This window comes from Elephantulus edwardii, unplaced genomic scaffold (genome assembly GCF_000299155.1).
Source record: "Elephantulus edwardii isolate Elephantulus edwardi_28Jun2011 unplaced genomic scaffold, EleEdw1.0 scaffold00088, whole genome shotgun sequence".
Taxonomy (NCBI): domain Eukaryota; kingdom Metazoa; phylum Chordata; class Mammalia; order Macroscelidea; family Macroscelididae; genus Elephantulus; species Elephantulus edwardii.
Window position 1 is genome coordinate 11,923,986 of NW_006399838.1, and position 23,706 is coordinate 11,947,691.

At 38.7% G+C, this 23,706-nt stretch overlaps 1 pseudogene; it reads left to right on the forward strand.

The window, feature by feature from the left end:
- Positions 1–21,874: 21,874 nt before the first annotated feature.
- Positions 21,875–22,482, forward strand: LOC102867979 (annotated as a pseudogene).
- The last annotated feature ends 1,224 nt before the right edge of the window (positions 22,483–23,706 follow it).

Here is a 23,706-nt window from a genome sequence, read left to right on the forward strand (position 1 = left end):
TCTTGCCTCCAAGAAGCAGCTTGGCTTCACCCTCTCCAGGACAAACCTGTTTGTTCTCATAGCAGTCCATGGTATAGTCAACACTCTTCTCCAGCACCACAGCTCAAAGGCATCAATTCTTCATTCCTAGTCATTGTCCAGCTTTCTGATGCATAGTAACTAATTGCAAAGACCATGGCCTGGATCAGGCGCACCTTAGTCACCAGATTGACAGTATTGCTCTTCCATTTGGAGAGGTCCCTGAGAGCAGATTTTCCCAATCCAATTTGTGTTTTCTTTTCTTTTTTTTTTTAATTTCCTGGCTGTTGGTACCAAGAATGTTAATGATGTAGCCAAGAAAACTGAAATTTAACAATCTCAATTTCTATCATGATGCTGCCAGTCAGCCCAGTGGTGAGAATCTTTGTTTTCTTGATAATTGAGCTTCAATCTATATTTAAGGCTTCAACCCTTGACCTTCTGGTCCAAACACTTCAGGTCCTCCTCAGTTTAAGGTTGTTTGGCCTGTTTAGCATACATTCCAAAATATATTCTGTATCTTCCTGTTTATGCTTGGTGATGAAGTCCTGTAGTTCTGTCTTCTCTTGAGCCAAGCTTGTGGGTGGCTATTCTGGGATCTCATTTTTATTATGAATCTGGAGGCAATATGGCAACTGTCTCAATTGAAAAGAAAATGGAAATATTTTTATGTGCAAACATTAGAGGATCTTTATATAAGGAAAAAGAGCTTTCCTCAGGAAAGGGGATCCTTCTTGAACTGGCAAAGGAGGTTCAAGATCTATAATTTAAACTACAAAGTTTTCAGATTTCTCTATTCCTGTGAAATGTTTTTATCTGAGTCTCAGCATACCATTCGTCCCCTACCAATGCTCTCATATGGCAGGATTCAACTTTCAATTGACATTACAAGCTGACTTAGGAAATGAGAGATTTTAAAACTCCCAAAGAAATTTTCGAATTCTTTACTTGAATTTTGGTTGTAAAGTCATAGGACTCAATTTTTCCTCTACCCAATCAATATACAAACTGCAGGATCTTAAAGCTAGATTACATCATTATTGAGACTAGGTTTTGCCTGTTGTTCACAATAGGGTGTGAGCTGAGTATTTAAAACAGGCTTTTGGGCTCTTAGGCCTGCTTTTCCTGGCTCTCCTGAATAAAACAGGCTTGGAAGCAGGAGTGGCATCCTTTTCGCAAAAACGCTTGCCAGAGGAAACTCTATGAACTTGCTGTTGTTATGTGCCGTCGAGTCACTTGCGACTCATAGCGACCCTATGTACAACAGCCCTAAACCCTGCTCTATCCTGTGCCAATCGCACTGTCTCTGCCACACCCACCCCGATTACCCCAGTCACTGAATCAATCCACCTCATAGAGGGTCTTCTCCTCCTGCACTGTCCCTCCACTCTGCCCAGCATGATGTCCCTCTCTAAAGACCTGTCTCTCCTTACAACATGCCCAAAATATGTCAGATGAAGCCCCAGAATCCTTGCCTCCAAGGAGTAGCCTGGTTTAACCCTCTCTAGGATGGATCTGTTTTCTTGGCAGTCCATGGTACCTTCAATACTCTTCTCCAGCACCACAGCTCAAAGGCATCAATTCTCCTTCTATCCTCCCTAGTCATTGTCCAACTCTCTGATGCATAACAAGTGATTGCAAAAACCATGGCCTGTATCAGGCGCACCTTAGTCTCCAGAGAGACACCGTTGCTCTTGAGTACTTTAGAGAGGTCCCTAATAGCAGACTTTCCCATCGCAATACGTTTTTGGATTTCCTGGCTGCTGGTGCCATGAATGTTGACCGTGGAGCCGAGCAGACTGAAGCTGTGAACAATCTCAGTCTCTTCACCATCCATCCTGATACTACCGATTGGTTGGAGAAAAGATAAAAGTTTTGTGTTCAAGACTGTTGTTTATAGGGTCACTATGGCTCATCTAGGACTCTAGGGCACTTAACAACAACATGGTGATAACAATTCAACAGCTTAGTTATTTAATCTCTTCTTACCTTCATCGTATCCTCCATTACAAGTCCGCACAACTGATAATTCAATTAGAGTCAAGCTTTGATTTTCATAGATTATCCTTGACTCATTTACTTCTGTCATAGGATTTCATTTCAATTATATAAATAAAAGAATACTATAATTGCATTTTGGCAGTGTCTTTCTCGAAGTAGTTACTGGATATACTTATTTATCCTCTTTATTTAAAAAAATAAAAATAAATGGTTATCTGGCCAACAAATTGGAAGAGATCCATATTTATTCCCATTCCCAAGAAGGGTGACCCATTGGATGTAGAAATTATAGAGCAATATCATTGATACTATATGCAAGCAAAAAACTGCTGAAGATCATTCAAATCAGGCTGGAACAGTACATAGATAAGGAATTACCAGAAGTTCAAGCAGGATTTAGAAGATGCCGTGGCACCAGGGATATCATTGCTGATGTCAGATGATCCTGACTGAAAGTTAAGAATACCAGAAGAATGTCTTTTTGTGCCTTATTTACTATGCAAAGTTGTTAACTTATTTTACCACATTTCACTGGAGCACATATCAAATGTTAAACTGAATAATTTGCGAAGAGTTTAACAAAAGCTCTTTAACTGAAATCTGATGAAGGTTGCTCAGAAATATGGAATTACGTCCTAACTGGGCCTCAAGGAATAAGCAGAACGAATAGTTAATGGGATCTGGAAATTGTGAGGACTGTTGTTGTTGTTAAGTGCTGTCAAGTTGTAGGTGACTCATAGTGACCCTATGAACGGAAGACCTGAACACCTGTATCACTTTCTTCCTTTTTCCAAGTTCACTGAGATTCTGGAGGCAAGCTATTTTGGAAGTGGATGCCACTCCTGCTTCCAAGTTTGTTTTAATCGGGGAGCTCCACCAAAACCACCCTGGGTGACCATTCTTGCATTTGACACATCAGTGTCACAGTGTTCAGCATCACAGCAACCACAAGTTACCTCTGTACAGCAATGCACAGACAAGGGCTATAAGACCTAGAAGAATGTTTGATCAAAAACAACTAAAAACAGTCTCTTGCCTCAGGCAAGTCCCTTCTGACACCCACTTGGGACAAAAAGAAAGCCTTAGGATCTGTGAGTGCTTCATGTGTGTGTACCTCTTCAAGATGTGAGAGACCGTCCTTAGGTCCAGGTGGAACTGAGATTCACAACACACTGGCCCTCAGCCCTCGGCCTAGAGGCGTGCCAAACATTTTAGAGTTTTACCATTCCACATGCCCAAATGCTGGGGGACTCTGCACGAGAGACCCCCAATTCATGTGGCAGGTCCCCTCTGCTGACACCCACTTGGGATGAAAAGAAAGCCATAGGATAGATATGTCTAATTGAATTTAAGACCATATCTGAGGTCAAGAATTCAGTCATTTCATGCTAGAGAGATCTGAGAGAGTAAATTCTCTTTATTCAGATCTTATCACATTAAAAAAAACCCATCATGTTTATTTCAGGAATTGACATCTATTTCAGGAAAGACTTTCAGTTCTTTTCCTACCATTTTTCTGTCATTTTTGACCATTCAAGAACTTACCCAACACATCATTTTTCAATTAGTATCTTAAACTAGAAAAACTTGTACCAATAATATAGGTTATGAGCTTTGTATGATTGCTGTGTTGGAGACATATTTTTCACTGGTTGACAGGAAACAATGAGTATAGAGGAACCAAATTGATGAAATCTGTATTTTCCATTCATTCTTCCAGATCTGCTACCTTCCTTCTTCCTGGTATTGAGGTAGATCTGAATGGAGAGAAGAAAGAAATTATTACTGAGTTCATTATCTTCCTGACTTCCTTTCTACTGGGTTGCTGTATCCTGGCTGCCATCTTCATTAGAAGGTCAAAACTGCTGTGAAACAACTCTTTTCACACAGGTATCTCCGTATCTGGGATCTGATAAGTGCTTCTTCATATCCAGGGGAGATAATTGTACCATGCGTGTTTTCAGTGCTTTTTTCCTCCCACATGTTCTTGCAATGGTGAATAATGCTGCTATGAACATTGGTGTATAAATCTCAGTTTGTGCCTCAGTTCTCATAGTCTCAGGGTATATTCCAAGTAGTGGAATAGCTCGGTCATATGGAATGTCTGTGTTCAGCTTTTTGAGGAACCGCCAAATTCCCTTCCAGAATGGTTGTACCATTTTACAATCCCACCAACAATGTATAAGAGTTCCTATCTTGCCACATCCTCTCCAACATCTATTAGTTGTTGCCCTGCTAAACTTTGTCACTGTTACTGGAGTGAGATAGTCACCATTGCGGATTTGATCTGCATCTCTCTTATTGCCAGTGATTTGGAGCATTTCTTCATGAGTCTTTTTGCCATTCGAATATCTTCCTCTGTGAAAATTCTTTCCATGTCATTTGCCCATTTTGTAATTGGGTTATCAGTCTTTTTCTTGTGGGGGCCCACCCAGCTTTTTAAAAAATTTTATTTTATTTTTATTTCTATTCATTCGTCATTGTACAATTTCCTCCCTGCCTACCCTTTCCCCCAGTTCACTTTTCTCTTTGACAAGTAAAAAAAAAAAATTATTCCACTGTTATACAATCTCCCCCCGCCCTCTCCCCCAGTCCATTCCACTATGCAGGTTTCATAATGGACGCTTGTCCTGACAATAATACCTATATTCCTCCTAAATAAAGGTCCCTCATATGTTTCAATGCAATTTTATTACTTGTCCCTTCTTAGTTTCCCCCCAACTCCAATGTCAGTCCCGCTTTACAACAGTGGCACTATGCACTATTTGTCGTTTGGTGTCTGAGATATTTTACTCAGCATAACGTCCTCCAAGACCACCCATTTTGCATAATTTTTCATGAGTTCCTTGTTTTTCAGTGCAGTATAGTATTCCATTGTGTAAATATACCACAGCTTCTCTGTCCACTCATTTGTTGGTGGGCACTTGGATTGTTTCCAACTCTTTGCTATTGTGAACAAAGCCTCAATAAACATGAGTGAGTATATATCTTTTTGGGTGGCAGTTCTGGTTTCTTTACGGTATTTTCCCAGCAGTGCACCATGAGTTTTACTGCTCTTACTTTAACTGCATCATTTCACTCCCTTTCTCACACTTCTTTGCCACATAAATAGTTCCTTGATCAAATTATCACCAATTACCCAATTTGGGTATGTCATCTATTTCCTGACAGAACTCTGAAGACACATTGACTTTGCTCTGTTGCTTTCCTGGTCATTTAGTTCTTCTGTCAGTTCTATGAAATAGGCCTAACACTTAAAAAATAAGGACACTGAGGCTCCAAATTTTCCATTATTCATTACATTTTTATATGAATTTTTACTTTAACAAATTGAAACTACGTTGCCTGAATAAATTGCTACTTGTTTCCCGCCTCAATTTTTCCTCATCACTTTGTCTTTTTTTCTCATGTCACAATGTTTCCTTCATAAATATAATTTTGAGGGCTGCATGACCATTCATTTTGTGGAAGTTACATAATTTACCTAAATGCTTCCCTAATCTTGGGCTCTGAGTCATGTTATGATTTTTATTACTTTGGATATTTCTATAATGAATATTTTGGGGTTTTGCTGGGGCGATTTTGGCTTTTCCCCACCTTATCAGTTACAGGTAGATAGATTCTTAACTTGTGCTTAAAATTATAATATCCATGGGTTTGACTTTACTGAACATTTCTAATTTTGATTGTATTACCTCATCTATTTCTTTGTAAACATGGCTAAACATGCAGTAAGAAATGTATTAACTCTAAGAGTAAATTCTTAGAACTGACTTTTTTTTAGCTGTTAGCAACAGTGCTAACTATAAAACTTTATATTTAAACACCACTACAGCCTATCTGTTTTACGTAAGTTTTAAATGTCTTGCTGATCTGAGCTGCGTGGTTGGCTGGCTGTGTAGAGAAGGAGAGGCATGTACTTTCAGCCTGCATTATTCAGTCAGATGCACAAAATCTGACATTTTCTGTCAATTTTGGTCATTTTTAAAATATTATTACTGAGTATGCTAAATTATGACAACACCGAAAAATCTGACCAATATAAATATCATGTGGATTAATTTTCCATGATTAAAAAAGAATCAAATAGTCTAAACTTGAATTCTGCATAGATTCACTGCTCTTCTGTCTACTAGCACAAACTATTTCTTTTCTTCTGTCTGTAAGTGGGGCAAATAAAACTTTCTTTACAAGACTATTTTTTAAATTCTGTAAGCACTCAAATTTACAAATAATTTACAAAATACTACTTAATATTAATGAGTTTTAGTCCTGCACAGTAGTTAGACCAAGAATCTATGTCCTTAATATATTACTCAGTCATTTGCTCCTTCTCACGTTTATCATATAAACAAGAAGAAATAAAAGGGAAAAATATCCTGATAGAATTTTGTAAATGGACCTGTGCGGCTTATCTTTCTGTGTTTATTCTTTATTATACTTCTAGACACTATTGTTCAACTCTGACTTTGCTCTTAGCTGAAGCAGGTTGTCTCTTGTGAATTCTTTAAATTTCACAGCTCCATATTAGTGCTTTGTACTAAAATTTCTCGTACTTGCAAGGGAGAAATAACACAAAAGGTTGTAACACAGAATATTGACTTAGCAAAGGCTTTTCAAAAGCATACATTTCTGGGGTCCCAAACGGACATTCTTACTAAGACATGAGTTATGTACGAAGACTATGAAACATGGTCCTGAGATGACTTTCCTATTCCCACATTTGTAGAAATGTGAGTATGGTGTTGTTCTTGTTTTGTGCCATCGGGTTGCTTGTGACTCATAGCGACCCTATGGAAAACAGCCCTAAATTCTGCTCTGTCCTGTGCCAATCTCGTTGTCTCCGACACACTCATCCCAATTACCCCAGTCACCGAATCAATCCACCTACTAGAGGTCCTTCCCCTCCTGTGCTGTCCCTCCACCCTCACAAGCATGATGTCTTTCTCCAAGGACCAGTCCCTCCTTACAACATGTCCAAAGTATGCCAGACGAAGCCTCAGAATCATTGCCTCCAAGGAGCAATCCGGTTTAACCCTCTCCAGGGTGAATCTGTTTGTTTTCTTGGCAGTCCATGGTACCCTCAATACTCTTCTCCAACACCACAGCTCAAAGGCATCATTTCTCATTCTATCCTTCTTAGTCATTGTCCAACTCTCTGACCTGTAGCAAGTGATTGCAAAGACCGTGGCCTGTGTCAGATGGACCTTAGTCTCCAGAGAGACACCGTTGCTCTTGAGTACTTTAGAGAGGTCCCTACCAGCAGACTTTCCAATCGCAATACTTCTTTTGATTTCCTGGCTGCTGGTGCCAAGAGTGTTGACTGTGGAGCCAAGCAAACCAAAGCTGTGAACAATCTCAATCTCTTCACCATCCATCCTGGTGCTGCCAATTGATCCAGTGGTGAGAATCTTTGTCTTCTTGACATTGAGCCTCAATCCATATTGTAGGCTTCAGTCCTTGACCCTCTGCAGCAAGCGCTTCAGGTCCTCCTCAGTTTCAGCAAGATATGAGTATAGACAAGTTTTTATTTATTATAAGAAAGACAACAGTTAATGGGAGAGGATTACTGGAAATAGAGCTTCAGAAACTATAACCAGGGAAAAAAATAGTAAATAACAGCAAATGGGGCAAGTTTGAGACATGTTCTCTCTGTAACAACGGAAGTGTGTCATAGATGGAGTTGATAAGAAGTGTCTAAGGAGGATAATTACTTGCAAAATGTTTACTGAAGTATGTTCTTAAACCCTTACTGGTTAGTTTCTTTTGATTCATAGTGGCCCTCTATTGGGTTAATAGACTATAAAGAGGGTTTGGTTTTTTGTTTTGTTTTGTTTTGTTTTCTCCAGACTGGAGGTTTTAATGGGAAGAGAGGACCTATTTTTTCCCAAGGAAGGTATGGTGAATTCAAACTGTAGACCAAAATATAATGAATTATATGTTGACATATGTTGTAAGGAGAGAGAGGTCCTTGGAAAGGGACATCATGCTTGGTAGGGTAGAAGGACAGCGCAGGAGGGGAATACCCTCTATCAGGTGGATTGATTCAGTGATTAGGATAATCGGGATGGGTGTGTCAGAGGCAATGAGATTGGCACAGGATAGAGCAGGGTTTAGGGCTGTCGTACATAGGGTCGCTATGAGTCGCAAATGACTCGACGGCACATAACAACAGCAACAACAACAACAACATATATATGACAATATACAACTATTTCAACATAAAATGAATTCTAATTAGTAACCCAACATAAATGAAAGCACCACTCCACTGAGATTGTTCAGGTATTTTCTTAGAAACTATATATGTGAGACAAACAAGATGGAGAGAGTAACTCCCCCGATTCCACTGGGAGCTTCAAAGCCAGAAAGGTCCTTCACAGTTGACTCTGTCGGTGTTAGGGACTCAGGCCTCAAGCTTTGAGGAGGTACACTATGGAAAGAGGATACAGTTTTGAGGTACACTTAGTAAAGAAAGAATCACATGTGAGATACACCTATGAATTGTCAGTAATTGCTATGCCCAGCAGAGAATGACTGATTTTAATGAGTTTGACTTTTAAGTCATATTGATCCATCATATAAATGGCACAGGGGAACACTGCGTGGTTGAAAATCAAGAGTGTGTCAGAGATGTGTTCTTTCTCCACACTTTCGCAATCTATATGAGGAACAGATCACTCCGGAGGCTGGACTTCATGAAGAGCAATGTGGCATGAGGATTGGAGGAACCCTCATCAACAACCTATGTTATGCAGATGCCACAAACTTGCTCATTGAGACTGGGGAGAAATTGAGGCATTTCCTGGAGCAGGTCCAGAATTCCAGTCTTTGATGGACTACATCTCAACATCAAGAAAACAAAGATTCTCCCCTCTATTAAATTGTCAGCATCATGTGAAATAGAGAAGAGATTGAGGTTGTTAAGTTTCATTTTGCTAGAGTTCAGCAGTCAGAAAATCAAAAGACAAATTGTTTTGGAAAGATCTGCTGTCATGGACTATTCTAGAATGCCAAAGAGTGACAATGTTAATCTAGGGACTAAGGTGCTCCTAATCCAAGCCATAGTCTTCACAATTACTAGCTATGCATCTGAGAGCTGAACAAAGTCTAAGAATAACAGAAGAAGCCTTTGAGTTATGGTGCTGTAAAAGAGTTTGGGCTTCCAAGAGAACAAACAGGTCTGTCCTGGACAGCATAAAACCAGCTTGTTACAAGGAGGCAAAGACTGTGAAGCTCTGTCTTAGATACTTTGGTTGTATTGCCAGGAGAATCCACTCCTTAAAGAAGGACATTATACTTGGAATGGTGAAGGATCAGAATAGGAGAAGACGGCCATGGAGGAGGTTAATTGACACCGAAATGGGGTCACGGGGGCAGGTTTATCAGAGAGGGTGAGATTGGCAGGGTACGGAACTACTGTTCATAGAGTTGCTCTGAATTGTAGCCAACTTGACAGCACATAACAGTAACATTTTAAAAAATCTTTGGTTACAAGTAAAATCCTTTAAGTCACAGAGCACATTCTTATCAGGCATACCTAATCTCAAATTCTTATTTATTCCAGTTCTCTTTTACACATAAGAGTACATCTCTGACAATAACACTACACTACTAGTCAGGGCACTAATAACTGATCATTTTTGGTTTCTAGATTTCCAGTACAGAGATTCTTGTTTCTTTTTTAAAAAAATTTTTTTTATTGTATTATTTTCATGTGCACCATCAAATCAGATCTGACTGGTACAGGAGGAGATTGCCCCCTCCTTCTCTAGCAGAGCATCTGGTGTATTTGAACCGTATACCTCTGGGATTGCAGTGCAGCGTCTTGCCACTAGGCTACCAGAGCTCCCTTGAGAGATTCTTATTTCTATTGTGCATGAAGACAGTGTCATATTAATGGCGTCTATCAAGAAGCATGCTTTTCCTTACACTATTTTAATTCTCGTTGGGCTTCCAGAGGAGCGTTATGAATAATGTCTGCCACCACTGTGAAAAGAGGAGGATAAGTGAGTAACATATACAAATGTTCAAAAGAGAAATGAAGCAAAGAATGCTGAAGGGGAGGAAATTCACTGGGGTAGCAGAGTTGAGGTTGAAGTAATGGGAGAGGTTCAAAAAGGCTGACAAGACATGCTGGTAATAGGCATAGGACGATGCTTTGTGAGAGACAATGAAGAAACTGAGACTGTTAACAGCTTCAGCTGGCTTGGCTTCACAATCAGTACTCTTGGTGCTAGCAGCCATGAAATAAAAAGGCAAATTAAATAGGGAATATCTGCTCACAGGGACCTCTCCAGAGTACTGAAGAGCAATGATGTCAGTTTGGAAACTAAGGTGCACCTGATCCAGGCCATAGTCTTTGCAGTTACTTGCCATGCATCAGAGACATGGACAATGATGAAGGATGATAGAAGAAGAATACCTTTGAGCTGTGGTGCTGGTGAAGAGTATAGAATATACCATTGACTGCTAAGAGAACAAACAGGTTCGTCCTGGAGAGGGTGAAAATGGTCTGTGCCTTGGAGGCAAGGATTCTAAAGCTTCATCTGACATACTTTGGGCATGTTGCAAGGAGGGACCAGTCCTTGGAGAGGAACATCATGCTTGGGAGGGTGGAGAGACGGCACAAGGAAGAAAAACGCTGGATGAGATGGATTGACTTGACTGGAGTAATAGGGTAGATGTGTCAGAAGCAATGAAATTGGCTCAGGATAGAGCAGGGTTCACAGTTATTATACATAGGGTCATTTGATAGAATCAACTTGATGGCAAACAGTAACAACAAAATCAACAATGATGATTGATTATATGAATGATTGCAGAAAGCACAAAGTAGATATAAAAAGCAATATGTATGAATTATTAATATGCAAACTAATAATTTTAAAAAATAAGTTACAGAAAATAAAAAAGAAACACTTAATGCTAAAAATCCTCAGAAAGGTATTCCAAAAACCCTACCAACACATTGATAGACTTCTAATTGGCTTATTAGGACAGGTCTCTGAATCTCTCTGGGGATTCATAAAAGATTACAATTAGTTGGAAATATCAGACCCTAATATACAATTTATAAAGAGAGTTCAAACAGACTAGCCATCTTTTTTTGTGCTTTTCTAGTTAATACTAACTAGGGACCATCAAAGTTAAAACACCTTTTCTTATTGAACTTTTAAATCCTTTATGCAGATCCTTGCTCTGTGATTTCATTTTCAGGGCAGTGGAAGAGAAATCAAAGTTTCAGAGAATTTACAGAAGATCTCAAATGATCTTTGTTAAGAGATTTGGTGAGCCCCCTTGGTCTCAGCTTCCCCAGTTCTACTTGTTGTAAATAACAAAGTTCCGGGTGAAAGAAACATTTATAAATTAAAGATTGAGTGTAAGAAACAGTCATTAAGATGCGCTGTCCTGTGTACATCGTCCACGCTTTGAGTTCTTGGATTTTATGTCCTCTGTCTCTAATTGAATTTATTCCTTCTTTTCACCTATGTATTCAAATGCATTCTTCTTCCGTTATAAAAGTGGAGAAATATTCTAAAGTTCATTTCTCATTTACACTCATAATTTCTCTCTTTTGTGATACTGCCAAATTCCCTGCAAGCATAGCATGAGCTTGTGTTTCTCAAATTTTAAAGTGCATTTGAATCACCGGGGAATCTTATAAAATGCAGATTCTGATTCAATAAATCGGCCATGGCCTGCATTTCCACATTCCTAACTCTTAGGCTCCTGGATAATATTGATGTAATTTGTAGTCCTGAGAATTTAAATCGTGCTTTGAATTTCACCTGTGTTGGTTTTGGTTTTTTTTTTTGGTTGGTTTTTTTTGTTGTTGTTGTTTTTTTACCAAATGACTCCCTAATCTTTCTTTGTTCACTTTTCACTTTTCAATTTCTTGCATCAATCTCACACTCCACCAATTTGCTACAATTGCTCTCCTAACATCCTCATTATCCGTACATTATCAGCTTTCCATGACGCTTGACCACTTGGCAGCCTGTGACACTGCTTGGTAGCCTCCAGTTTTTAAAGTCTTTCCCCTAGTGATTTCCGTGCTCCCGTGTCATTCCATTCTATTATCTTCCTCCCCTCATCTCCCCTCTCCCTGGTCTTAGCCTCTTTCACAGACTTTTTCCCCCGTCCCTTCTGCTGACCAGGTGAAAGCAATTCTCAACCTTTGCCATGTACATTTCTCTTGACTTCTTAGTTATCTTAGTCCTTCTAAATTATTCTCTGTTCCGATCATTCCAAATTTTTAAATTTCTATTCTTGGCCTCATAGAGAGAGCTCATCTGGCATATTGGTCAGAAAGTGAAGCTATCAAGCCAAAGGTGGGTGATTTTAATCTGTGGCACTCAGGCCTGTTTTTAATTGTTTTTGGTCAAACTTTCTTCTAGGTGGTATAGCACTGGTCTGTCCACTTGTTGTACAGAGGTTGCTGTGATTCTAAACATTGTGACCATGATGTGTCAAATGCAATAATGGTTACCCGTGGTGGACAGTGTTTGGTGGAGCTCCCGAATTAAAACAAGCTTGGAAACTGGAGGGGCATCTACTTCCAAAATAGGATAGAACAAGGTCTTGTTTTCATTCTCGTGGATTTGCTTGCTTTAAATTTCTTCAACCTCAATTTGAATTAACACATCAGTGATGATGTTCTGACCACAGCCAGGACCTGTCTTGGTTTTAACTACTGATATTGAGTGTCTTCAATAATTCCTCCCCCAAATGTAGCCAATCCGAATCCTGTACAGTTCATCAGTTAATGTCAAATAAAGAAACAAATTTATTCATTTCTTCCTTCCAAATTGATTTTAAATAAAACTACAAATGGCAACTTACAGATAGGCCTCACCTAATGGACTGCATAGGAAACAGATTGTTGTTATTGTTGTTGTTATGTGCCATCATGTTGCTTGCAACTCATAGTGACCCTATGTCCAACAACTCTGAACTCTGCTCTATCGTGAGCTAATTTCCTTATCTCTGACACATCTACCTCCATTACCCCAGTCACTGAGTCAATCCATCTCATCCAGGGCCGCCTTCTCGCACACTGTTCTTCCACCTTTCCAAGATGATGTTCCTCTCCAAGAACTGGTACCTTCTTTCAATATACCGAAAGCATGTCAGATGAAACGTCCAAATCTTTGCCTCCAAGAACAGACCCGTTTGTTCTCTTAGCAGTCCATAGCATATTCAGTGCTCTTCTCTAGCACCACAACTCTAAGGCATCAATTCCTCTTCTGTTATCCTTAGTTCTTGTCCAGCTTTCTTTCGCATAGCAAGTAATTATAAAGACCATAACCTAGATCAGGTACACTTTAGTCTCAAGACTGACCTCATTGCTCTTCAGTGTTCTGGAGAGGCCCCTGACAGCAGATTTTTTCAGTGCAATATAACTCTTGATTTCCTGGATTCTGGTACCAAGAGTGTTGTTTGGGGAGAAGAGCAAGCTGAAGCTATTATCAATCTCAATCTCTTCTCAGGTAATTATGATTCGGCCAGTTAGCTCAGTGGTAAGATGTGGAACGTCAATGCACATTAAAGGATTCAGTCTTTAGCCTTCTGCAGCAAATGCCTCAGGTCCTCCTCAGTTTCAGTAAGCAAAGTTGTGTCATCTGCATAACACAAGTTATTGATGAATCTTCCTCTAATAACTGATGATCTGTTCTACATATAGATTGAAAGATGTGGAGATAGGATGCATCCCTGGCATATACCCTACCCGGGTTTTAACCAGGTCATATTTCCTTGCTTTATTCTGCTGATTGCCTCCTGGTCCACATATAGATTTAGCATAAAGACAATCAAAAGTTCTGGGATTCCCATTCTTGCTAACTTTAGCCACAGTTTGTTGTGATCCACACAATCAAATGCCTTTGCATAGTCAATCAGATTAGCAACATGCAAATAGAAAATAGAAAGATTGTAGTCATTTACAACATAACAGTAATTCTTGTGCTTCTTAACGTCTTTCACCTAAGCCAGTTCTTTATTTTTTAAAATAATTGGAAATAAATGAAGATAATTTAAATTTGAATTATTAGTGCAGAAGACGGACTTTCATATAATTGTATTCAATGAATTGCGTGCCTGAGATTTTTCAAAGATCCAAAATTTCAGAAAATTGTTGTTATTGTTGTAAAGTGCAGTCGAATTCTGGAAGATTGGTTGTTTTAATTGGCAGTTCTCTGTAAACAGGTTCTTTTTTTAAAAAGTGGTTAATTATTAATTGTAAGCTGATTGATTGTTTTGATTTAGTTAACAATCAGGTGTGGGCTGGAAGCCTCTGGATTAAACCAATCAGGACCAGATGGATGGGCCTTTGTATTTAAAAGTGTGTTGGTGTTCGTGCTTAAGAATGTCCAGTTTGGAACCTCCTGTGTGGAGCTGTTGGATTCTGGAAGGTAGGTTGTTTTGATTTAATCGACAGCTACGTATAAACTGTTTGGTTGGTTTTTATCTAGTTAATCATCAGATGTAAACTGATTTGTCGTGTTAATTTTGTTTCAGAAAATTACAACTTAAAATATTCAGGGGATGCCTCATTATATCCTAATTATAAAGCAAAAATAATTTTTAAGGAAAAAGTAAACTTTTATTGCAAAGGCTAAAGTTTATATAAATTAAAATAGAGCCTATTATTATGCCGATCCAACTTTTCAGTCACCCATTATTATTAACATATTTTGGTAGCATGTTTAGTCAATTTCTGACTTCAGAAGTTAGTAGAGATCATCTATTTCCTCTTATTTGTCTGTTGTTGTTGATTCATATATTTGAATGGTAGTGGTATTCTCTGGACTTTCTCGTATGCATATGGATAATATCCTGTCACCGACAATATTGTATTTAACGATGGATCTTGAAATTACTTTTTTAACTATGAAAGTGACAGTTTTTCCTCACTTTTTCTTATCCGGAAGAGTAGATCATATGATTATCTGATTCAAAATGTCCCATGCTAACTAATCCATCACATTTAGCCAATGCCTAGTTTGTCAATAGTTACGTGTTCTATTTCTTTCTTAACAATGTTCAGTTTTCCTACATTCATGCTTCTCATATTTCATGTTCCAACCACTAGCATCTGTTTACAACTGTTCCTCCTCATTTGTGTTTCCATACTTGAGAGCTCAATTTCAGTTGCTATATCTATCTTCTAGTCTACTCTAAGTGTGCTCTATTGGACATAGGGTTTTCAAATGCCTTTTATTTCAGAAATGGATGGCCAGTCCTTCTTCCTAGTCTGTGTTAATTTGAGGCTCAGTTTTAGACCAGTATTTGACAAACAAGAATTTTGCAGAGAGGAACACATGAAAGACATTTCCCCATTACAGAAGTAATCAATCAGTTCAGTGCCTCCCCTCCCTGCCCTTAGCACGTGTGTCTTGATCCAGCCCTTTCCCCACTCCACCAGCATCCCCTCCCACTCCAGCCTACCCCATTCAACACCCTCCTCCCCCATCCTAGCATTGCTATGATGGCTTAGGTCTCAATTAACTTCTGCGATGTCTAACACCTTGCACTGCAGCTGCCTCTCTTGAGTTTATGAGTCTCTAAGTCAACAAAGATTCTCACCCCTGGGCCAGTTGGCAGCATCAGGATGGATGGTGACGAGATTGAGATTGTTCACAGCTTTAGTTTGCTTGGCTCCACAATCAACACTCTTGGCACCAGCAGTCAGGAAATCAAAAGATGTATTGTGATGGGAAAGTTTTCTGTTAGGGACCTCTCCAAAGTACTGAAGAGCAATGGTATCATTCTGGAGACTAAGGTGCATCTGATACAGGCCATGGTCTTTGCAATCACTTGTTATGATCAGAGAGTTAGACAATAACTAGGGAGGATAGAAAGAGAATTGATGCCTTTGAGCTGCGGAGAAGAGTATTGAGGGTACCATGGACTGCTAAGAAAACAAACAGGTTCATCCTGGAGAGGGTTAAACCAGGCTGCTTCTTGGAGGCAAGGATTCTGGGGCTTCGTCTGACCTACTTTGGACATGTAAGGAGGGACTGGTCCTTGGAGAGGGACATCATGCTTGGGAGGGTGGAGGGACAGCGCAGGAGGGGAAGGCCCTCTATGAAGTGGATTGATTCAGTGACTGGGGTAATCAGGGTGGGTGTGTCAGAGCCAGTTCAAACAGGACAGAGCAGAGTTTAGGGCTGTTGTTCGTAGGGTCACTATGAGTCACAAAAGACTCGACGGCACATAACAACAACAAGAAGAAGTCCAAATTCCAGGTGCTAGGCTTTGGGAAGGACTTCTATCTCAGACAGTTCTGAGGAAAAGCCCTTTGCCTCTGAGGTTCTGCTCCAGGACTGACTCCTTGTGACTTTGTGCCTCTTTTCTTCATTTGCACCTCTGCTATTACAGTAGAATCATCTTCCGGGATAAGATGATGTCTCCTCTAGATCTTGTATGCTAGCGTTGTAGGCCTTCTCTTGCTGGACTCCCCTGCATGTGAATCAATTTAAAATTAAAATAAAGTAGAAGAAATACTTTTCCAAAACTAATTTGCCTGCTACCAGAAAGACTGGTGATTGGACGCCACCAACCTGATACAAGGGAGCTCTGGTTGCCTAGAAGTAAGGGCTGCGCTGCAATCCTAGAGGCGTGCTCGTTGGAATCCATCAGCTATTCTGCTGAATAAGGACGGGCAAGCTCTTCTCATGGAGTTAAATGTCTCTGAAAACCCACTAGAATGTCAGCTATGATTTGGTTCTGACTTGACAGCACACAACAACAGCCTCACACAGGGAGAAAAAAATTCACGGTCTGGTCTCAGTAAGAGTACAGCCCAGTAATCCTCATTGACCAGTTAAACTCTGTAATGGGATTGCTGTATTAGGAATTGACAGCATAATACAACATGTTCAGCTTGCTTTAATGAATAGCAAATAAAAATTTAAAAAAATAAATATTATTGCATATTATTCCATTTTCTTGCTATGGCAAGAAAAGGAACATGAAATACTTAATATCTCACTATATTTTGGTGATGGATTTCCTAACAGTAATATCAATTTTAAAAGCCATGAGAGGGAATTAAGAAAAGTATAATTACTGAATTGTTATAGTCAACATATTTTACATCAAATGGTATTGATTTTAAAAGGCATAAATAGTTACTTTTTTCAATTTTATTTTATTAATATTTTGTGTATGTGTACCGTCAAAGCAGATCTGACTGGTACAGGAGGAGATTGCTCCTCCATTCTCCAGCAGAGCATCTGGTGGATTCAAACCATGTACTTCTGGGATTGCAGTGCAGCTTCTTGCCACTAGGCCACCAGAGCTCCCTTAATAATTACTTTTTTTAAAGGAAAGAGTGTTTCCTTTAAAAGGGAAAGTTGGATAAAGTGAACAAACAATTATAAATTTTGTAAGTTTTTATATTTCCGTTATTGTTGGACATGTGCTCTCTGGAGGGGGAAAAACATTTTATGAATCCTGGTCTGATTTACCAATCAAATTTCTGCTTCACAAAGGGGATCTAATAAAACTTGTTACTCTTCTCTGTTGTTCTGACTTTATTTACCTAGATTGTGCCAATATTATCACACAGGTGTGTAATTTTAGGAATAACTCAGAGAAACTATGTTGTGTTTGAGGTGTAGGGATAGAGTTTTAAAATCAGGTAAGAAGAGAGTGAGGGTTTGTAAATGGGGTGGGTCTGTAAATGGTATGTGGATGCAGATAATTTTGACACATTGTATTAGCTTTTCCTAAGACAGTGCTCCAATTCCCTTCCTTCCCATTTCTTTGAAACGTTCTATTTTTATAGGACAGCAATTTCATCACATCACAAAATACAGTATTGTAACATCTGTTTCATGGTGTAGCTCATATCTTTTTTGACAACTCGAAAACATTTCTGAACATGACATTTCTCCTAGTCTGAGCGCACAATTGTGACTAAGATAACAAGATAAAATTTAACGTGCTTTGCAAATAGGTTTCTTCTTTCTCATGCTCTCTTCCTTCCTGATCTCTCTCTCTCTTTCAGTTATTTGCCTTTCTTCCCTCCTGTCTTTCCCTGCCTGCTCTCCCTTACTATAAATGTAGGGAAAGTGAGGAGCAGTGATTGAAATGATTTGCACACCTCAAAATCTCAATAATTGTCATGGTTAATATTCAAAGCCCACTTCTGTCTTTATCCAAAGAAAACAGCATTAGAGGGACGGGCAGAAGAGCCATGTGTGTGCCTCATTCCTGATGGATGGTGCAGAGCTAAATAAAGATAAAAGAATAAAGAGAAATATTGATGAAAAGCTTTGCTTTTATGACAGTACATGCAGCTAACAAGTTTGGAGAAGGCAAGATATTCAGCAGTCCAGATCGTGAGAATAGAAGTCTGAAATTTTCAGGGAACACACTTGAGATCAAAAGAACCGTGTCCTATTTGGGGACATATATTTGAGTCGATTTAAAGAAGTAATTTTGATGTTAATACTAGGTACCTCGGGCAAATTCACTTCAACTCATATATTCATGTACTCTTACAAAGAATAGTAAAGTGGAAAGAATGAATCTAACTTTTAAGGAATTGCTGCAATTACTCGGAGGCTGGACTCTCTGTAGTTGGTCAGAAAAAGCTCAGTTAATTAAGGGATAGAATTCTAAATCTGGGATCAGGGATTTAGAGCTCAGGTTAGAATGTAGGCATTAGTTGTAATAACAGTAGCCGAAGAGACAACTGGGACAAGAGTTAACAGTAACAATGGCTATGGAAAAGACATTATGGTGTCATGATAAAGTAAAATAATCTTGGTACTTTCCATAACAGTGGTTGTATTGGGGTGGCAGCTTCTGTGACATTTAAACATAAGGTTATTCCAATTGCTAGTGTGAATCACGCAAGATAATATAAAGTGAATTATTCTACAGTCTACAAGTAATCTGTTCTACAGTCATATGTACTGTATTAAGGCCATGTTTGACCTCTTCCACAGATACCCAAATGCATCGTAGGTGCAATGCTGAATAGAATACCGCTACAGAATTCTTCACCCAGTAGATATTTGCTCACTTACAATATTAATGCAACATTTACCTGATAAAACTGTGTCAGAAACAATATGGGAATATTAGTTTCTCACCCCTCCTTGTTTTCTTTCTATTTTAGCATATTCACTTTTATTATTCTTAATATTTAATTCTTCCTGTCTGTGCCTTTTAGTTATAAAAATTCTTTTTTTCAAAATTAATCTAAAACTGTTTAAAAAGAGAAATAATTGCATAAAAAGGCATAACATTTCTGTTACCTATAAATATTTGTTGATCAAGATAATTTTTTAATCAATTTTAATGAATGTTTACGGAGACTTAGGGCTCCCAGTCATTCATTGTTGCACTTTTCTCCCTACCCACCCACCCCCGCCAATTCCCTCTTCTTGAAAAGAAAAAGAAAAACTCTGTTATTGTTATGCAATCCCTCCCCACAAGTCCACTCCACTATGCAGCCTTCACTCTGGACTTCTGTAATGACAAGAATATCCTTTTATATATCCCCTTTAAACAGTTCTCTCCGTCATCTGTTTCAATGCAATACACATCATTCCTTCCCCTCATTTTCTGTCTCCCTTCAACCCTGATGTCAGTCCCGTTTTACAATAGTGGCTCTATGCAATATTTGTCCTTTTGTGATTGGCATATTTCACTCAGCATAATGTCCTCCAGGGTCATCCATTTTGCATATTTCATGAATTCCTTGTTTTTCAATGCAGTATAGTATTCCTTTGTGTGAATATTCCACAGCTTCTCTATCCTTTTGTTTGTTGATGGGCACTTGGGTTGTTTTCAGCTTTTGCTATTGCTAACAAAGCCGCAAGAAACATGGGTGTGCATATATCTGCTTGGGTGGCAATGATGGATTCTTTTGGGTAAATTCCCAGTAGTGGAATTGCTGGGTCAAATGGTATTTCTATTTCCAACTTTTTGAGAAAGCGCCATACAGCCTTCCAGAGTGGTTACACCATGATCAAGATAATTTAATTGACCAGAAGTCACTATGTAGCTGGAAGCCTCGGGGACTCAGTTATTGCAAATATATGAGCAATCCCCTGAAAGAGTCATTGCATGCTTTATGAACATTAGAAGAGAGGGAAGCATGCATCGGCAAGTAAGAAAAGAGCCGTGAAAACCATCATGTTACTACAATCTGTCTAAACCCAGATCTCCTGCTGTTGATGCCACTGTGTGGATTTCCACTCAAAGTGGCCTGATGTCCAACAAATAGCAAGGCTGACAAAATTTGGTTCCCACTCAATGATGTGATTGATAAGAGTTGTTCACCAATGAAATAGCTAAGAGAGAAGAAAATGTGCTATTACACTTTTAGTGATTTGGATGGTTAGAACTTGAGAGTTAGAATTCAAATCACACAAAATGAAAAACCATCTCTGTGCATTTAACACACAGCCAATGTATTGTGGGTGGATAAACTGGTTACATGTTTTCAAGGGGTTCTTATGGAAAAGCTAGCTAGATAATACCATTATGAATTTTAAAAAGTTACTTAATGAATTAATTAAATATACAAATATAGGTAGATTATCTGATTACAAAGAACAAACTGACTGTCAGTTATGTAAAAAGGCAAACGCACAGGACGGTGAGTAACTTTTTAAAAAGATTCAAACCCCAGAAACAATTACTCTAAATGCCACTGTTTTATAATATTAAAATAGAACCAATTAAAACACTGCTATACATTGATGATTTCTAGTAAATTAAGCAACCTGGGTATTCAACCGTGATGTTTAATTACCTGTGTCCTTAAGTGTTACCAATTATCTCTCTCTTTTATGTGAAAATAATATCTGTAAGTCAGTAAAGCATCACTTGGAAAGTGGGCAGTTAATTAGTGAAGAAGATAAAAATTTATTTATCTGACTGAACAAAGAGGCACTCATCAGAATTTAGTGCTTGTCCTGAGAAAGAAGTAATTTTAGATGGAAAGGCTTTTGAGCTGGTGACTTTCATAAATAAAAAAATGTAAGCTGACAACATATATATTTTTGCTGGGTTGTTTTGTTCCTTTTTTAAAAAATCAGTGCAGGAAACCAAAACATCTCAACAAAGGTAATACTACTTGTATAAGTTTTGCTGTAATGGATACCTTCCTTTCAAATTTTCAATGACGCCAATATTCTAATTTCCCTAGGTAATCAATGTCTCTAAAACACGAGATGTTTTAGTAATTCTTTTTTCCAGTTATTTTCCTGTTTTGGTCTTATTTACACATCTAGAAACATTTTTCTCCTTAAAAGCTCACATGTATAATGCATTGAAACAGATGAGAGAGAGAACGGTTTAAAAGGGGTATATCATTAGGTATTATTGTCATGACATGAGTCCAGACTGAAGGCTGCATAGTAGAGTGGACTTGGGAGGAGGGATTTTATAACGATAAAATAATTTTCTTTTCCTTTTCAAAGAGAAGAACAAACTGGAGGGGAGGGGTGGGCAGGGAGAAGAGTGCAACAATGAATGAATGGAAATCCAAAGTCTCTGTAAATTTTCATTAAAATTAATAATAATAATAATAATGATAATAATAATTAATAATAATTTTTAAAAGTCCACATGTGCATTTGATTAAACATAAAGACAAGAACCTTGAGAAATGACTTCTTTGTTAGTTTACAAGTGAAAATGCCAATTAAACTACAAACCATTCCTTCCTCTTCTTTTTTAAGTACTTTTGCTTTTGACTTAAAATTTTCTATTATAATTATAGATGAGTGTAGAAGCAAGGAGTGAGTTATTGAAATGCCATTGGTGGTAGAGTATGGAGTGTGTTTGACTTTGGATGAACTGGTGAGGCAGCGGAGTGTAATTCACAATGACTCTTCTGATAAATGTCGATAAGAAAAATGGAGACTGGGCACTCATTTGACTGCAAAGGATGTGCTGAAGCTGGGACCTGGCTCTTCCATCAAAACTTTGGATGGGAAATCTCAGCTTTCAACGCTTAATACTGGTAAAATATTTGATGTACCACCTGCCCAACCTAAACTTCCAGAAAGGCTTTGGGAACTGCAAACCGAAACAACGGAAAAGTCAGTGAAGACTAATGGACCCTTCAAACAAAAGCAGCGCGCCTTCTCCGCCAAGAAGATGACGGAGAAGACTGGAAAAGAAAAAAGCACTGTTCCTGCTTCACAGGACACAGATCCAGACATAGAAAAATTTTTTCCCTTCAATCCTCTAGACGTTGAGAGTTTTGATCTGCCTGAAGAGGACCAGATTGCACACCTCCCCTTGACGGGAGTGCCTCTCATGGTTTTTGAGCAGTAGCAGGAACTTGAAAAGCTCTTAGACGTGGGTCCCCCATCACCTGTAAAGATGCTGCCTCTGTCATGGGAGTGGAATCTGTTGAAGTCTCCTTCCTGCATTCTTTGTACCTCGGGTGTTGCGTTGCCACCTCTTTGCTATGACTTCAATATTTAAAGCTTCTTGGGTTTTTACTTATTGACTTTTGTGGGGTTTTTCTTATTAATAAAGCAGTTCTTTATTATCTCTTAAACAAATGCCATTGTCTTACTTCTACTAACTTCAAGGGATCAGAGAATCCCATCAACAGCACAACAATTCTTCCTGTGAACTCAGATATGTTCCTCATACTCCACACTTCGTCCTACCAATCTCAGCAACAACTAGCCCTGCCATTCGCTCTGACAGTTGGGTCCACTATTTCGTTATAATGGCCACACTGATCTCACCGGTTATACCCATCCTTCTGGGGTTGATTACATGACTAATAGCTCAGATTGTGAACACACAGGAGAAACCTGTTCCATAGTGATAGCCTCTTCTCAGTCTTGCTCACAGGTAAACCTATCTCAAATCTGTGGAAACTCCTCTTCCATGGCAAGTGCTACAAAGCTGTCTTTATTCTCTCAATTATGCACCACTCTCGCTCTGCCAAGATACCTAAATATTCTCTGCCTCTATGGCTTGCGATGCTCGGTTCCATCTCTGTGGATTGGTTAACATAGCCCATCTTTGTTGCATTCTGGTCCACAACTATTTCTTCTTCTACCACTGCTGTCACTACAACTGTTTGGACTGTTGTGGTGTTGTCTAACTCTATTGTATAGTTAACTATACTCGCCCTAACTCCATTTTCTAATCATAATCTTAATCATAATCTTTTGTGGCAATCTCTGGCCTGGAGGATATACATCCTTTTTTTAAAATCTTTGTTGGGATTTTTGAAAGTGCTTTAAATTCAGCCACTCATGTTTCTTTTGTCTTATAGGATCAAATATTATTGTACAGTGTCAGTACTTGCCTCTTCATTTTATAGAAAATATACTATAACTTCCCTTTCCCTTCACTTTATCCACCCATTTATTAATCTCTGCTCCCACTCTCTCCCCTCCCAGGGTAAATCCTCCTCAGAGGTCAAATCTCTATAATTGTTGCTATCTTAGTGCAAACCTTTCCTCTTTCTTGATGGTAGTGAAATACTGTTGGTTTGGTTTTTTGTCTCTGAGTAAGCGCTATTTTAGTCTGGTGGAATGGCAAAACTAATTTTATATTAATGTTATGCATAGCTTATCTACATATTTCCATCAGAACTAGGCCGTTTATTTGATTTACAATATTACACAAGCTGCTTTGAAGGAAATAGCAATAAAATAAGGCCCCAGGAATAGATGGTATACCAAT